Raw genomic sequence first — 18904 nt, 5'->3', positions numbered from 1 at the left:
GTTGGCATGAGGTACCTGGAGCTTTGCAATTACTTTATTCACTCTCGTATTCTTGAAGATATCCTCACAGTATATCCAAAATTTGCCAGTGCAGGCTATTAAACACATGGCCCTGTATGACTAAGCATCCTGCGAGATGGGGACTTGTACTACCACTGCTACCTTATTCAATCTTGTGGTGTTGATATTCTCAAAATGCATCCGGAGTCTGCCAGTGCAGACCGCTTATCACATGCCTCTGTATGACTAACCATCCTGTGTGATGGGGATTTTTTAGCATCACCTAGTTAGCTTCTTTTTGACACACTGTACTCCACTTCATATAGTCTAGGGTAGCTGCACTAATGCAGATGTACCTAATATGTTAATAAAAAAAAAAACTGCTGCTATTGAATTAGATCTGGGTATCCCCATCTCTGCTGTCAAGACTGTATTGTTCCATACACTCAGGTCTGATAGGAAAGAAATTACTGACTCTCAATGACCTGAAAGTACTAGTATAAAAAGCTATGATTTGTTCAGATCTGAAACCTATATCTATGGGCAGCACAAAACGTGGACCAGACTGTGCGACACAGTGGTTGCCAGGATCATGTTAGGTTACCGTTACCTGTGGCAGGTGGCTACAGGTGACGGATCTCCCAATCCTGAGCACTCCAGGTGCAAACTCTGTGAGCAGGAACTGCGGCATGATCTCCCACACTACATCACCGAATGTCCAGTTATTAGACCATTCAGACCCCCGGCATGAGGTACCTGGAGCTTTACAATTACTTTATTCACTCTCGTGTTCATGATATCCTCATAATACACCCAGAGTCTGCCAGTGCAGACTACTGATCACATGCCTCTGTATGAATAACCATCCTGTGTGATGGGGATTTTAGCACCACGTAGCTAGCTTTTGTGACACACTGTACTCCCCTTCATATAGTCTAGGATAGCTGCACAAATGCAGATGTACCGAAATGGGTTAATAATAATAATATCAAAGGTCAGGTAAAAATATTAGTTTAAATGTTAAATATGCTAAACTATCCTACATGACCTTTGTTAGATCACTAGATGATCATCATGCCTTGCACCTAATTAACGTCCAGCCGCTGTTTTCACTAAACTAGAAGTAATACAGACTGAAGCCAACCATACTAGAGAGAATAGAGCAAGTCAACACGACCTGCCTTAGTCTTGAGAGACTTTGCATCTCCTGCATTGCTCAGACAACAGCACAGAATAATTTAACACACTATCGAGTGCTGCCAGCATGCTCACCCACTCCTTGTATGACAAATGGCCGAGTAAAAAGGCCTACAATCGGATCAAACTGAACTTTCCTTTTAATTTGCAATCTACCTGTCACTGATAATTCATTATTATCTGTACCCCATCAGTCAGGTATCATACACACGCGTCACAAAGAAAGGTTAAAAGAATCTTGCTCTTCTCCAAGCTGTCACACATGAAGCCATTGCCATTAAAAAAAACTGTACACTCCCATGAGCTTAGTCCAGTCGTCAACTTTTTTTGTTGTATTATTATTAACACATTTAGGTACACCTGCATTAGTGCAGCTGCCCTAGACTATATGAAGGGGAGTACAGTGTGTCAAGAAAGCTAGCTACGTGATGCTAAAATCCCCATCACATGAGATGGTTAGTCATACAGAGGCATGTGATAATTAGTCTGCACTGGCATACCTAGATTTTTTTTATTAATACATTAGGTACACCTGCATTAGTGCAGCTGCCCTAGACTATATGAAGGGAAGTACAGTGTGTCAAGAAAGCTAGCTACGTCATGCTAAAAAAAAAAATATCACATGAGATGGTTAGTCATACAGAGGCATGTGGTAAGTATTGTTTTTTTTTTTTTTTTTTTTTTTTTTTATTAAGATATGAGGTACATCTGCATTAGTGCAGCTACCCTAGACTATATGAAGTGGAGTACAGTGTGTCAAAAAAGCTAACTAGGTGATGCTATAAAATCCCCATCACACAGGATGGTTAGTCATACAGAGGCATGTGATAAGCGGTCTGCACTGGCAGACTCCGGATGCATTTTGAGGATATCAACAACACAAGATTGAATAAGGTAGCAGTGGTAATACAAGTCCCCATCTCGCAGGATGCTTAGTCATACAGAGCCATGTGTTTAATAGCCTGCACTGGCAAATTTTGGGTATACTGTGAGGATATCTTCAAGTATTGGGGCTGGCAGTCACTAGTCAACAAGTCTACGGGCTGAGCCTATCATATTTCAGTACTACGGCTTCTTAATTAAACCAACCCTCCCTTCCCTCCCCCACCCCCTCCAAGCCCTCGTTTCTCCCCCAATCCCCCCAACCCCTCCCCTCCCCCCTACACCAACCTTAAGTGCGAGCACCAAACCTGGGACCAGGATTCATCAAACATTTACGTTTCCATTTACGAAACCTGTACGTCTTTCCTCACCCGTGGTGACTGTATTTATTGAACAGTTTACGAGCTACTAAACCGTGCCAGGTTGTTCTCGACCTCAAGGTTATTAGAATAGAGAACCTCGCAGTTCATCATTTTTTAAATGCAAGAATCTATACGGCCAGGATTGAGGAAAGATCTAAAGGTTTCGTAAGGGCACTCGTGGAGTAACTATGTACCACATGGAAGGGACATTAGGACTAAATAGGAGCTGGAATATGAGGAAGTGAATGAACGGTGCATTTTCACTCTGAGCAATGGTACTCCAACTCCCACGTGCAAGAATTGCACGCCGGCGTACCGACGAGTGGATGTACTCCAGGAGTGTGAGACTACGTGGAAGAGCAGTGGGAAGGGATATGTGAGAGTAGGGTTGTGGAAGAGGTAGAGGGATAGTTACAGTCAAGGTGGGTGGGCCTGTTCCTGCTACGGCAGGATTTTGGGGAGAGGGATGGGTGAGTGTGGGTGGTGGAGGGGTGGGCGTGGGCGTCTGGGGGGACGGGGTGTGGGCGTGTTGGGGGGACGGGGTGTGGGCGTGTTGGGAGATGGGCGGCCGGGTCGGTATGGTGTTTGTTATCATGTGTTGCGGGTGTGATCGCCTCGGAGGATTCCTTAAAGCCTTTTCAAACAGAGAGCGACGGGGGCCAGCCACCTGCGGTTCCCAACAGATAATAAACACAGCCTCCCTGAGGCTCATCATCTCCTCTCCCGCCCAAATACGTCCACACACGAGAATACTTATCAAAACACCGATAATATCGAGTTATATCTCTTTAACTATTTTGATGTTGATATTTAATGACAAACTCTGTGATGCATTCCACACACCTGGAGATGATAACCCATACCAGGTTATCTTGAGGTTATCTTGAGATGATTTCGGGGCTTTTTAGTGTCCCCGCGGCCCGGTCCACGACCAGGCCTCCACCCCCAGGAAGCAGCCCGTGACAGCTGACTAACACCCAGGTACCTATTTTACTGCTAGGTAACAGGGGGCATAGGATGAAAGAAACTCTGCCCATTGTTTCTCGCCGGCGCCTGGGATCGAACCCGGGACCACAGGACCACAAGTCCAGCGTGCTGTCCGCTCGGCCGACCGGCTCCCATCGTGGCCGACCAGGCCACAATGTGTAAAATAATTTATTCGCTTAGCAAACAGGGGTCTAATGGATCTTTTTTTATTCAATTGGGCACTAGGAGACTCGAACCTCTGACCTTACGGCTGCAATACCTTAGATTTCAAAGGCAACAATCCGGTACCCACCTGAAACTTCGCCAAACTGCTTCAGAGTGCCCAGCTACGCAAGTAAGCCATATATTGCCAGCCATACTCTTGTGGAAATAAGTCTAACGGAGCTTGGAGCAGCAGGCCGGCCTCTCCAGTTGTCTCAGCGTCACAATAATGATGGACTTAATTGCCCGAACCTAACCTAGCCGAGCACCCACGAATGGAAAACGGGACAGTAGGTCATCAGTGTTGCGAGCCGCCATGATTTATATATATATTTATTTTTGTAGGTATTTTGATGATGTGGATTTACAAGTCAAAATGCAATGTTCTATTAGAGAGGACGGGCTTCCCGGGGCAGGAGGGGTGAGAGGGAGTGGGGTGAGAGGGAGTGAGGGGAGAGGGAGTGGGGGGGGGGGTGAAAGGGAGGGGGGGGGGGTGAAAGGGAGGGGGGAGGGGTGAGAGGGAGGGAGAGGAATGCTCTGAAGTTTTTTTTATTATTATTTTCTACCACAGACGTGGCCAAGCTCATCGCAGTAGAGACTGGAGTAAGACGAGCTTATGCAAGACCTCAGACCGAGCGGGAGACAGTCTTGTCATACCGGGGACCCATGACGGTGTGTGTGTGTGTGTGTGTGTGTGTGTGTGTGTGTGTGTGTGTGTGTGTGTGTGTGTGTGTGTGTGTGTGTGTGTATAATATATATATATATATATATATATATATATATATATATATATATATATATATATATATATATATATACACACACAAGGGGGGGGGAGGTAATTTAATGGTTCAACACACACACACACACACACACACACACAGGAGGGGGGCCTCGTAGCCTGATGGATAGCGCGCAGGACTCGTAATTCTGTGGCGCGGGTTCGATTCCCGCACGAGGCAGAAACAAATGGGCAAAGTTTCTTTCACCCTGAATGCCCCTGTTATCTAGCAGTAAATAGGTACCTAGGAGTTAGTCAGCTGTCACGGGCTGCTTCCTGGGGTGTGTGTGTGTGGTGTGGGGGAGAAAAAAGAAAAGAAAAAAAATAGTTAGTAAACAGTTGATTGACAGTTGAGAGGCGGGCCGAAAGAGCAAAGCTCAACCCCCGCAAACACAACTAGGTGAAAACACAATTAGGTGAAAACATACACACACACACATGTACACGTTTTCTACGATAGGCCTCGATAGGTTAGGTGGGTTGGTTGGGCTGGCACGTGTCTGGTTAGTTAAGAAGGCTGGATCTCTAATAGTCTGAAGAGCACCGCGGGTGTGTCAACAACCCCCCCCCCTCCCTCCCTCCCTCCCCCATGTTCAGGTGAAAGATGTACGGGTTTCGTAAATGGTTATGGAAAATAAATGATGAATCCTTAACGAGCAATAGTTCGCCAATGCAACAGAACAGTAACTATATTTAGAAAAGTTGCAACAGACAGTATCTATATTAAAAAAAAGTTGCAACAAAAAAGTATCTATATCCCAGAAAATGCAACAGAAAAGTATCTATATTCAAGAGTCCACAATTCTCCTAAATATCGGGGGCAACTTTCCATGGTTCACAAAGGAAAAGATAAGATAATATTTTGCAGGAAATCATTCAAGGCGTTGCAATGAACGTAATGGATCCTTGAGTCAACATTCGTCTTGCAATACTCCGTTAATACTCAAACATTAAAGCTTGGAGAAAGCCTGTAAAGTTGAGATGGGGAAGGAAGAGGCTAATTGGAATTGAATAGGCTAGTTCAGGTTTCCTGATAGGCATGTTTGGGTCGTTTGGTATGGCGAGGGGATATATAGATCTTAATGACAATTACCACCACAATCATCATCATCAATCACCACTACTCTCTCAAGGTTTCACATTCCTTCTCACCATCTCCTTTGGGTAAAAAAGAAAATATGTTGCAAGGTTCCCCTCTTGCAAGTGTCCCCTCACGACCACATCAAGATTGTTGGTCCATCCTTTATCTAGGCGTCTCCACCCTATTCCCCTCTCCTCCTCCCCCCCCCCTTCCTCAACACCAATTACTTATAACCCTTCCACCCCCCCAAACTCCCCCATTATCATCCCCCGTCAACACCACTTTCCTATCGCCATCACCTATTAAGTCTCAGAACTCATCAACTTCCGCTATCAGTATCATTCTTACCTCCCTCAGTGGTGGTGGGGAGCCTAACCCCACAAACTTCCCAACCCCCCAACCCGCCCCCACTAGCCCCCCGTCCCCCTCCATCACCACGACCACAACAACCACCACGACCATTAACAATCTCAACAATTCACACTGACACTCTTCCCCCCCAGCTGCTCTTTCCTTCCTCCATAAAAAGCCCTTATCAACAACCTTCATCGTCAATTCGTTCAATTATCCCCCAACCAACATCCTCCACTATCAAGTCTCCCCCCCCCTCCCCCACCCACTCCCCCCCACTCCCTATCTCCACCCATCCCCCCTCCCCCACTCCACCACCAGAGCCCCAATCCACACGCCTCCACCAGCCCCCCACCCCTACCACCCCCTACACACTCCCCACCACCCCCTGCCAACCGGTTTCCAATGAATCCCCTCCTTGTTAGGGATCTCGGGGATGAGGGGGGGGGGTGAAGATGGCGTTCAGATGGGAGGTTGTAGTGGGTGGTGGGGGTTGCTTGGGGGTAGGGAGGGGGTTGCTTGGGGGTAGGGAGGGGGTTGCTGGGGGGAGGGAGGGAGGGAGGAGATTGGGGGGAGGGGGGGTGTAAGGGAGCATGGTAGGGGCGTATAGGAGTCGACTCGGTCTGATAATTCCTTCCTGATTCGTTAATTATTGACTACAACCAACAGAATTATAAGCGGCAGGCTAATTGGGCAATGTAAGTCGCCTCATTCCGCTTGCGAAAGACAAGCTTCGGTTTATCGTGTTTATTCGAACCATCGGCTGGACAACTTTGATGGTTAGATTAATAAGAAGAAAAAAAAAATTCAAACCTCCGCGATACTAGGCTTCCATTTTCTCTTTGTTGGGGGAGGGGGGGAGACTTCAAGATAATATTTCGGAGTTCCTTAACGCTCTCCTTCTCGTCAACGGTCCAGCCAGTCAACCGGACCGCACTGCTCAACCGGATAATTATTTAATTACAGCTCCCGGGGGGGAATTTGAGTTCATCCCGTTGCTGTGAATTCAAACTTGTAATCCCCCACGTGTATTCAGACGCCATTACTGCAATGGAGACATGACTCCTTTGTATGACTGGAGTCACCAATGCTAATCCGAGCACGTCGGGTCGTATACAATTCAGTTACACGTAATTAACGCTGAATATCGTAATTAAGACGAGCGCGAGTAAGGAAGGAAACTTAGCTGGACGAGATGGTGATGAGGGAGACATGACGTCATTCCCAGGAGTTGGGCGCGTCGCCGCTAGATGGCGGGAAGAAACAAAAGATGGCGTTTGGATATGCCTTTACAATCTTTATATATATTTATTTATTTATTTAGCATTTCGACTTAATTATAATTAAGCTACTTTCCCCGACACTCAAGAACCAAGGCGAATGAGTCTGCTATGACCAAGGTTTGGGAGGATTACGGCGGCAATGACAATAATTTGAATTGAAAGGGATAGCAAAACGGCTCTACCAACAGAGGATCGGAACCGCCTGGTATAGCAGGAGACCTGCAGCAGGGTGGTGGCCAGGCTCAACGAGGAGACGAAAGCAGGTCAACCTCTGAGGTTAGGTTAGAGGAACAGAATCTGCTAAGTTAGCTTCCCCTAGCCTCGCCTAGCTTCCCCTTGCCTCGCCTACCTTCCCCTAGCCTCGCCTAGCTTTTCCTAGCCTCGCCTAGCCTCCCCTAGCCTCGCCTAGCTTGCCCTAGCCTCGCCTAGCTTCCCCTAGCATCACCTAGCCTCTGTCAACAATGAGCCATGAGCCACAAAATAACGAACACAAGAAAGGTGTGAACAAGAAGGGATCGCAGAGTCTGACGTACGTTACCAAACGCGAGTGCTCTCTCTACTTGTACGGAACACGTTTTGTGCTCCGTCGCAAAGACTAACTAATCAATATTAAATTTGGTAGCTTGTCATGGCGTGGCCAGAATGTAAAAACACAATCACCCACTTTTTTTGTAATAAAATAACCTGTTGTATATTTTTGGAAGTAAATAAATATGGTTTTGATGCAAAGCCTGACTTCACGGACCTAAGGATGAACAACCCAGCGGGTTTTCTTCCTATTGGGGAGTGTTGTACATGTTGCTATGGCGGTGTGTCCACTCACAGAATGAGTGGCGCTGCCCAATACTGCCACTATGGCGGTGTGTCCACTCACAGGATGAGTGGCGCTGCCCAATACTGCCACTATGGCGGTGTGTCCACTCACAGGATGAGTGGCGCTGCCCAATACTGTCACTATGGAGGTGTGTCCACTCACAGGATGAGTGGCGCTGCCCAATACTGTCACTATGGCGGTGTGTCCACTCACAGGATGAGTGACGGTGCCCAATACTGTCACTATGGCGGTGTGTCCACTCACAGGATGAGTGGCGCTGCCCAATACTGTCACTATGGCGGTGTGTCCACTCACAGGATGAGTGGCGCTGCCCAATACTGTCACTATGGCGGTGTGTCCACTCACAGGATGAGTGGCGCTGCCCAATACTGTCACTATGGCGGTGTGTTCACTCACAGGATGAGTGACGCTGCCCAATACTGTCACTATGGCGGTGTGTCCACTCACAGGATGAGTGGCGCTGCCCAATACTGTCACCATGGCGGTGTGTCCACTCACAGGATGAGTGACGCTGCCCAATACTGTCACTATGGTGGTGTGTCCACTCACAGGATGAGTGACGCTGCCCAATACTGTCACTATGGCGGTGTGTCCACTCACAGGATGAGTGGCGCTGCCCAATACTGTCACTATGGCGGTGTGTCCACTCACAGGATGAGTGACGCTGCCCAATACTGTCACCATGGCGGTGTGTCCACTCACAGGATGAGTGGCGCTGCCCAATACTGTCACTATAGCGGTGTGTCCACTCACAGGATGAGTGGCGGTGCCCAATACTGTCACTATGGCGGTGTGTCCACTCACAGGATGAGTGACACTGCCCAATAAACTCGCCCCTCGGGGCAAAATTTAAGTTTAAAATGAGGAAACACGTCCCCCTAAAAGACGCCCCTTAACTTATATCTCCGCTATATAACAATTTTTTTTGACCAGGGGGGGGGGGAATACCTTGGCCCTTTGAGGGTATAGGAACTAAATAATGGAGGGGGAAGGGGTGGGTGGGTGGGGAAGGGTTTAGGGGAAATCGCTGAACAATTCCAAAAATAAAAAGAAGGTGGTTTGGTTAAAATTAACTAAGACAGTGACAGTACCTCCATTCCATGTTTTGACGTCACACAAACAGCAGCAAAACCCTGACTAGTTCTGTTATTTGTTTCTGCATTTGTAGATTTCTATAAATGATAAAAATCCATTTCCCCACCTTCCCCACAGCTTTCCTGTTCCAAGCTATCATGTAAAGTAAAAAAACAAGCTACTGATATCTTTTGAAGATATCAGTAAAAGACTGGCGGTAAACAAGACGGTGATTCCGACTGCAGGCTTTGAGTCCCAATAACGTGGCTGAAGTATGTTGACCAGACCACACACTAGAAGGTGAAGGGACGACGACGTTTCGGTCCGTCCTTGACCATTCTCAAGTCGATTCCGACTGTCTGCCAAAGAAGGGTTGGGGTTTATAATAGGAAATCCATTGGTGGGGGGGGGGGGGTTATGGTACGATATTTAAGGTCTCCTGACGTAGATACAGTCCAAGACAGTCACTTTAAGGCTGGCTAGAGGGGGTACCAACATCTCGAAGAAGAATGTCACCTTGTTGAATGTCACCTTGTTGAATGTCACCTTGTTGAATGTCACCTTGAGTTGGTTGTTTAATAAACAAAATAATTCCAATCGTGTACGTATAAACCACCACAAACGTCTGATGATTCTACGAGTAAGTATTGGGGGGGAGGGGGAGCTGTACGGTGGTAACGAACCGTCGCGACCCTCTATAACCACCTTACACCACCACTACACCTTACGGGGTCACCATAGCCCGTGCTACATGGACACTTCGTTCTGAGTAGCCAAATCTAAAAAAACAACAACAGCAACAAGGACTATACCGACTGGACCATCTGGACCCATCATCATGGTCTAGTCGGCAGTGCGTGCGCCTGAGGTGATCCGGAAACGCAGGTTCGAGTCTATCTAACAGCTTCAACGCTATTGTAGGTTTTTATTGTGTGTGTGGACGGATGGAATTCCATTCACCTGGGCTGTATACGGGTCTCGAACCCCGACAATGTATATGAATGGAATAGTCCCCCCCCCCCTCCCCCCCCCCTCTCCCCCCCCCCCTCTCCCCCCGGTTCAAAACAATGTATATTACCGGGTCGGAGATTCAGGCTTCGGGTCCCAAAAATTCAGTATCGAGGAGGGAAGCTCCGGGTACACAATTCAGCATCCTGGTCCGGGGTCCGAACCCTGGCACCTGCTGTTTGTGTAAACTGTCACTGTCGAGTGCCTGACTTGCTGAGGTGGCTTCGTCCTGCGATATTTGTTTATACAAATGATTCAATATGAAGCAGAAGCAGGAGGAAGGAGGGAGGGAGGGGAGGAGGGAGGGGAGGAGAGAGAGAGAGAGAGAGAGAGAGAGAGAGAGAGAGAGAGAGAGAGAGAGAGAGAGAGAGACAGAGAGACAGAGAGACAGAGAGACAGAGAGACAGAGAGACAGAGAGACAGAGAGAGACAGAGAGAGAGAGAGGAGAGACAGAGAGAGAGAGAGGAGAGACAGAGAGAGAGAGAGAGGAGAGACAGAGAGAGAGAGAGAGGAGAGACAGAGAGAGAGAGAGAGGAGAGACAGAGAGAGAGAGAGAGGAGAGACAGAGAGAGAGAGAGAGGAGAGACAGAGAGAGAGAGAGGAGAGACAGAGAGAGAGAGAGAGGAGAGACAGAGAGAGAGAGAGAGGAGAGACAGAGAGAGACAGAGAGAGAGGAGAGACAGAGAGAGAGAGAGAGAGGAGAGACAGAGAGAGAGAGAGAGGAGAGACAGACAGAGAGAGAGAGGAGAGACAGACAGAGAGAGAGAGGAGAGACAGAGAGAGAGAGAGAGGAGAGACAGACAGAGAGAGAGAGGAGAGACAGACAGAGAGAGAGAGGAGAGACAGACAGAGAGAGAGAGGAGAGACAGACAGAGAGAGAGAGGAGAGACAGACAGAGAGAGAGAGGAGAGACAGACAGAGAGAGAGAGGAGAGACAGACAGAGAGAGAGAGGAGAGACAGAGAGAGAGACAAGGCAGACAGATAAATAGGAATAATGCCTTGGGAGCAATTGAATGCTGCGTAGGTTACTCTCTGAAAACACCATTGGGTCAGGTCAGGATTTGGTTGGGTGCCCGCGCGCAGACAGCCCATATCTTCTTTTAGCAAAGGGTTGAGGAGGGGGGGGTGGAAGGACCTTGTTAAAGGTCCAACAGGCTTTCTGTGTCCCCTAACAATAGGGGGTTCAAACTATATTGGCTGGCGGGGGAGTATTGAGGTTAATAGGCCGATGTAGACTACACTATGTTCTAGCCACCCCCCCCTCCCCCCACCCCCCCCCATCCCCCGCTTGACTGACAGGTTCGCGGAGTCGCTCCCAGCATGATTGACAGGTCCGCCAGAAGACAGTGTGCGAGGCTTGCCATCGAAATCTCTCCCCCTTCCATTGCAAACAGTATGACAGTATGTGCAATGTACCCCCTTGGATCATCCCCCTCCCCTTCCCTTCGGTCATGTAACAACCTCGATGCTGGTCATCAGCATAACTAATAGGTAAAAGATGTTAACCACCATATAAGATTATATATATATATATATATATATATATATATATATATATATATATATATATATATATATATATATATATATATATATATATATGTTGTACCTAAAAACAAGAATGCAGTACTCGGCCTACTATGCAAGGCTCAATGTGCCTAATAAGCCAAGTTTTCCTGAATATATATATTTTTCGAATTTTTCTCTTATGAAATGATAAAGCTATCCATTTCACTATGTATGAGTTAAGTTCTTTTAATTTGAGTTAAAACTAACGTAGATATATGACCAAACCTAACCAACCCCTACCTAACCTAACCTAACCTAACCTAACCTAACTTAACCTAACCTAAACTAACATAACTATATCAATAATTTATATCCTTAACATAATATAATAATAATATTTCAAAGAAACCAATTGGAAACAATATTGTGAAAATAAAGAAAACCACTCGACCTATTAGGCAAATCAGACCTTGCATAGTAGGCCGAGAAGTGTGTTCTGGCTAGAAATATATATATATATATATATTATATATATATATTTATATATATATTTTATATATATATATATATATTGTATATATATATAATAGATATATAGTATATCTATTATATATTATATATTATATATTATATATATATATATAATAGATATATAGTAGATATGTAAGAGGAAAAATAGGTTAGGAGACGGTACACTAGAGAACCGACGGTTACAACGGCGGGGCCCAAGAGCTAACAGTTCGATCCTGCTGGCCTAAAGAGTAAACACACACACATACATACACAAACATACTAACAGACCCACAAACCAGAGCGCATCACACATACAAATAATATATACACAAGACTGATAATATAAACAGGACAATATCAGATCTATCCTTTCCCCCCTCTCCCCCCCCCCTCCTCCACTCCCTCAATATGCCCCCATCCCCACCCCATCCATCCCAACACCCTACCCCTCCCCCCATCCTGGTTTTGGGACGATGACCCATGAAGGGATAGGCGGGTGGAGTGGGGATCAGGAGAAGCCAAGTGTGAACGGGAGAGGAATTCAATCCAGTAATTGAGGATTCGTCGAAGGTTTTATTCTCTCACTATACGAGAAGCCTCGTTAGATTTTGCCTATGGTAAAACACGCGCCTACAGCTCCCTGGAAACACAAACCGAAACTGTCTCTACTTTCAGCTTGTTACATCTTGGCTTAACGTGTTTATGACGTATTAGAACGTCGTTACAACTTGCATCATTGGTTGTTATAACTGGTTAGGAAGTGTTAACAAACTTGTTCGAACGTTGTACCAACGTCATAGTTTCGGTGTGTGTTTGGCCGGTGGTCACACTGTAACACCACCAATTGTACCACCACTATAATACACCACTATAATGGAACACTAAACTAATAATGGATACTAAAATAATGTAAACACTACTTATCCTGAGTAACACTTCCCCATCGGTTGCACTTGGTAACACTGTTATGAGCTGACATATGATGGTTACACCGGAACCAAAGGTACACTGCCGACAAAGGAAATGCTAACACCGGATTAAATACGCTGCCACCATCTGCCTTTGACCATTGAGACTATATCAAGCAACGAGGCAAGAAACATTGCTTGACGTGGAGAGTACTTTCTATGACTGTCATTAATTATGAAAACTGGTTGTCAGCCACTATATCCAAAAGGCTAAGAGGATTCAACAACTGACACAGACGGGAAATTTAACAATGAGTTTATCGAGACCAAAATTATGTCAATCACCACTTATAAATCTTATTCTAACACTGGCAAAAAGTTAAGAAATTTGGACATGGAACAAAACCTCAGAGATCACACACGTTACCTTAAGACCTGTCTCTCCCTGGCTGATATGTTCTTCACAGCCCTCTCTGGACCCCGGTGTCCGGCACTCTGTCTTTTCTAAGTCCCTACAGGACCTCTATATACAGTACAACCCCCACAGGGGGAGGGGGGAGATCTGCTGTTGCTACCCAGGTCAGAAATACTAGGGGGGTCGGGCCACACGTGCACAAACACTTAAACAATATTTCAATAAGCTTGTTTGACATTCACCATACACTCTTCAAAGGAGGAGTTATTAATTACGTGTGTGACTGACCTCTGACCTGGCCAAAAGGGGGAGATCCATGGATGTTACACATAAGAATCTGGGGTCTAATTCCCTTGCATGAAATATTACATACTTGAAACTATGCTGACTAAGACTAACCCAGGAATTTTTTTTTAATCAACATACAAGATAATCCGGAGGTCATCTGGGCTGACCTCTTGGAGAAGGCTTCCCTGAGTATGACCTCTAAGGGGGGGGGGGAGGTCATGGGTGTTACAGCCACACCGCCTGCTCGTAACTACCCCACACAGTCCAATGACCTTGTTCTCCAGGGTAGCCACTGTAGAGTGGCCTTTGAAAGCATTCAATTCCCTCGACTAATTCGTCAAGGTAAAAAGACTCGTACTAGGCTGCTTCACTGAAGTCCATTGTTTACAGAAATCATTGGAAGAAAGCAGTTTTGAGTAAGGTAATCAAGATAATCTCAAGATAATCTCAAGATAATCTCAAGATAATCTCAAGATAATCTCAAGATAATCTCAAGATAATCTCAAGATAATCTCAAGGTCAACTCTCCCTTCTGCTCACAGCACGGGTTTGGGTGCTTCATAAATGAACTAAACTAAAAAAGGCAGATAGACAGGCAGCGTCTGATTGGCTAAGTGATACAATGGCTAAGTCAAACGCTACTTACAGATGCCAGTCGAGAAATGTTGCGACTTTGAGAGATCAGAGGTCAAATTATTGTCTAAGAAAGCCACTGTAATAGCCTCTATGACCACCACCTCGCTGGTCAACATAGCCGCAACGGCTGTGTAGAAGAGTAGAGGCGATTGTGCAAAAGGAAGTCACACATTTGATGATTTATGAACGATGATGATTCCCGATGACAAGGAGAGGACGCCTGTACAAAGAGAACCACGAACCTTGAAGATAAAAAGAGAACCGTAGATAGAGAACCGTGACACATTGTCACAGCTCCAAAGAAAGAATTGTTGACCTTTAAGCAGCCTACAAGACAGCTTCCCTAAGCTGTCTGGGGTCAAAAACACATTTACAGCGGGGAAATAACAGCCATTTGGAAGCACAAGCAATTACAAAATAACACTAAACAATCCAGGTACAACAATTGTTACACGTGAACTAACCCCACAAAGGGCCGTGACGAGGGTTCGAACCTACGTCCGAGAAGATCCCAGACGCTGCTTCTTTTAACCATGTCGTAGCTCAGTCGATTAAGGCAGCGTCTGGGATTCTCTCGGGGCGTAGGTTCGAATCCTCGTCACGGCCCTTGTGGAATTTGTTCATTTGATGCATTGTAATTGTAATTGTAACTATTGTAATTTCTGTGTGTAATTGTTACACGGGGCTGGGTGGTGAAGTAGCTCTCGTAAGTATGGAAAATATTTTGTTCTTAATTGTATACTTAAATGACTTCCTGTTTACTGCAGACGAGGAGTCACAATAACGTGGCTGAAGTATGTTGACCAGACTACACACTAGAAGGTGAAGGGACGACGACGTTTCGGTCCGTCCTGGACAATCGACTTGAGAATGGTCCAGGACGGACCGAAACGTCGTCGTCCCTTCACCTTCTAGTGTGTGGTCTGGTCAACTGCCTGTTTATTTGTTCCCATTTAAAATCCGGATTGTTACTATTATTGCTGTCTTTGTTATATATATATCATAGAAAGTTGACTTTCTTTGTTAGAAACATTTAATAGTGGTGTTTATGACAACTTGTGGTGAAATATTGAGGCAATGTGACAGGGTATCGAACCCACAACTCTGGACTCCCTCCAAGATACTCGCACTACCAACTGAGCCATGGAAATGAAATTGAAATAAGTTTATTGAGGTAAAATACACACAAAGGGATGAAGTAGCTCAAGCTATTCTCACCCCGTTCAGTACATCGTGTTAATGCATACATATACACACATCACAAACAATAAACATATTACCGAACATTCTGAGAGATAAACATATACATTTCCTCCTTTACACACTGAGCCATGACGAGGCGCAACCGTGTGTCAACCAACACTCCTGCAAGACTCACACTCGTGAATTCGATCCCGTCACATTCCTTGAATATTCCCTCAGAAATATCGTATGTTGTGCTTGAGTATTTATCTAGGTCAGGAATCACCAGGTATTTACACAACCCCCCTTTACGAAGCCTGTAGATCCTTCCTCGACTGTGTTTGGTTTAAACGGATGTTTTAAGCTGCGAAGTACTACAAGAATAACCTCAAGGGCTTGCATTGTTTCGAAGCTCGTAACGTCTTCTATATTATATGTAAAACACAGCCGCCATAATTGAGGAAAGATGTAGAGGTTTCGCAAGTGGTTGGAGTACATGGTTGATGACTCCTGGGCTCCGGTCATTACCCGCCGACACACGCAGGGGGGAGGGGGGCTGGGGGGGGCGCAACCACATGGGGGGGTTGGGGGGGGAAGAGATGATGGTGTTGATGCAGGTGGCGCGCGGGCCGGTTTGAGTTCGAGCCCCTCTCAAACTCCACCCCTCTTCATCTACCTCACCCTCTACCCTATCCTCCTCCTCTTCCCCCAGCCAGGGTGCTTACCCATCACGCCAGGGTGAGCGATGGAGTGTGTGTGAGTGTGTGTACCAGCATTACACAACATTCATGTATAAACGTTCATTTATGTAGAAATACATGTGGAGAGCCTCACAGACAATGGCAGCTCCCTGCAAGAGACAACAAGCTTAGATTGGGTGCCCCCTCCCCCTCCCTCCCCTACACACACACACACACACACACACACACACACACACACACACACACACACACACACACACACACACACACACACACACACACACACACACAGTGTGAGGGGTGAGGTCTCAGATTGGCGAGACGTTACGAGTGGAGTCCCGCAGGGGTCAGTCCTTGGACCTATACTGTTTCTGATATATGTAAATGATCTTCCAGAGGGTATAGAATCGCTTCTCTCAATGTTTGCCGATGATGCAAAAATTATGAGGAGGATTGAAACTGAGGACGATAGTAGGAGGCTACAAGATGACCTAGACAGACTGAGTGAATGGTCCAACAAATGGCTGTTGAAGTTCAACCCGAGTAAATGCAAAGTAATGAAACTAGGTGGTGGAAATAGGAGGCCAAACACAGGATACAGAATAGGAGATGAAGTACTTAATGAAACGAACAGAGAAAGATCTAGGAGTTGATATCACACCAAACCTGTCTCCTGAAGCCCACATAAAAAGAATAACGTCTGCGGCATATGCGAGGCTGGCTAACATCAGAACAGCGTTCAGGAACCTGTGTAAGGAATCATTCAGAATCTTGTACACCACATATGTAAGACCAATCCTGGAGTATGCGGCTCCAGCATGGAGCCCGTACCTTGTCAAGCACAAGACGAAGCTGAAAAAAGTCCAAAGGTATGCCACTAGACTAGTCCCAGAACTAAGAGGCATGAGTTACGAGGAAAGGCTGCGGGAAATGCACCTTACGACACTGGAAGACAGAAGAGTAAGGGGAGACATGATCACAACCTACAAAATCCTCAGAGGAATCGACCGGGTAAACAAGGATAAACTATTCAACACTGGTGGGACGCGAACAAGGGGACACAGGCGGAAACTGAGTACCCACATGAGCCACAGAGACGTTAGAAGGAACTTTTTCAGTGTCAGAGTAGTTAACGGATGGAATGCATTGGGCAGTGATGTGGTGGAGGCTGACTCCATACACAGTTTTAAATGTAGATATGATAGAGCCCAATAGGCTCAGGAATCTGTACACCAGTTGATTGACAGTTGAGAGGCGGGACCAAAGAGCCAAAGCTCAACCCCCGCAAGCACAAATAGGTGAGTACACACACACACACACACACACACACACACACACACACACACACACACACACACACACACACACACACACACACACACACACACACACAGAGTCGGCAGAATATTGGGGCAGAAGATCAACAGAATAAGTACACAAATTCACGTCAATGACATTAAACAAAGCAAAAAACAGTCTTAAAGGTGTAGCAATAGCACCACTACACACCTTAAAGAAAACAAACATGCAAAAACTACAAGCAGTGTAGTCTAATGACAACTTTACAAACAAAAAGTTGGGCTTGTATAGGGATCTAGATGAAGTGTAAAGTGTGTGGACAAAGACAGGGACACACACTCGAACACACTATCTTGGACTGTAGTAAAATTGAGCCATTTAGAGATAAATCTAAACTCACGCTGTATGATATGGCAACCTATCTTATTACCATGGATAAATTACCTGAAATCCTTGCACTGTACCCATATATCGCTCACAGTAGATAAACGACAGATGAGATAAAGAAACAAGTAGTGTATTGTGAAGACTAATAATAAACAGCAGCTCCCCTATGACTGTAATATCTCCATTGCTCAAACAATTATGTATTAGCGATAAGACCTACCATTAATGTATAATGACTTACTGTAAATATATAGCTCTTGAAATAGATCATTATCTGTAACTAGCTGTCACTGTAATTACTATCATAAAGACTTTTTCATTGAGGTCTGATAAAGACTTTTGTGCCCTGTGTAATCCTTTTTGCGCTACCGCTCACAGGATGAGTATGAGGTGCACAATAAACTAGCGGCCTCCAGCAGCAAGAATCAAAGACGTGTGACGCATTGGAGTGTGTGTGTGTGTGTGTGTGTGTGTGTGTGTGTGTGTGTGTGTGTGTGTGTGTGTGTGTGCTACATAGTAGTCATCTATAGACATATATATATGCAGAAATACATATGAGGAACCTCTCACACACTCACAGCTGCCTGACAAGAGTACCTTGAGGTTATCTTGAGATGATTTCGGGGCTTAGCGTCCCCGCGGCCCGGTCCTCGACCAGGCCTCCACCCCCAGGAAACAGCCCGTAGCAGCTGTCTAACTCCCTGATACCTATTTACTGCTAGGTGAACAGAATATCAGGGTGATAGAAACTCTGCCCATTTGTTTCCGCCTCCACCGGGGATCGAACCCGGAACCTCAGGACTACGAATTCGAAGCGCTATCCACTCAGCTGTCAGACCCATAAAGCTTAAGAGTAAGCTTAGCTTAGCTGCCAACACCCACACATCGTGTCAGCAAGGCGGACAGGCCGCCTCCTATCATGCCACACATTGTTTACATAAGAAAGGATCTAAGATTACCTTCTATTTATGAGACAATAGGTCTACTTAATACTACATTTTTTGCCAAAGATTTGAAAAATA

This window comes from Procambarus clarkii, chromosome 5, assembly GCF_040958095.1.
Source record: "Procambarus clarkii isolate CNS0578487 chromosome 5, FALCON_Pclarkii_2.0, whole genome shotgun sequence".
Classification (NCBI taxonomy): domain Eukaryota; kingdom Metazoa; phylum Arthropoda; class Malacostraca; order Decapoda; family Cambaridae; genus Procambarus; species Procambarus clarkii.
Note: the sequence above shows the minus strand (reverse complement) of the source record.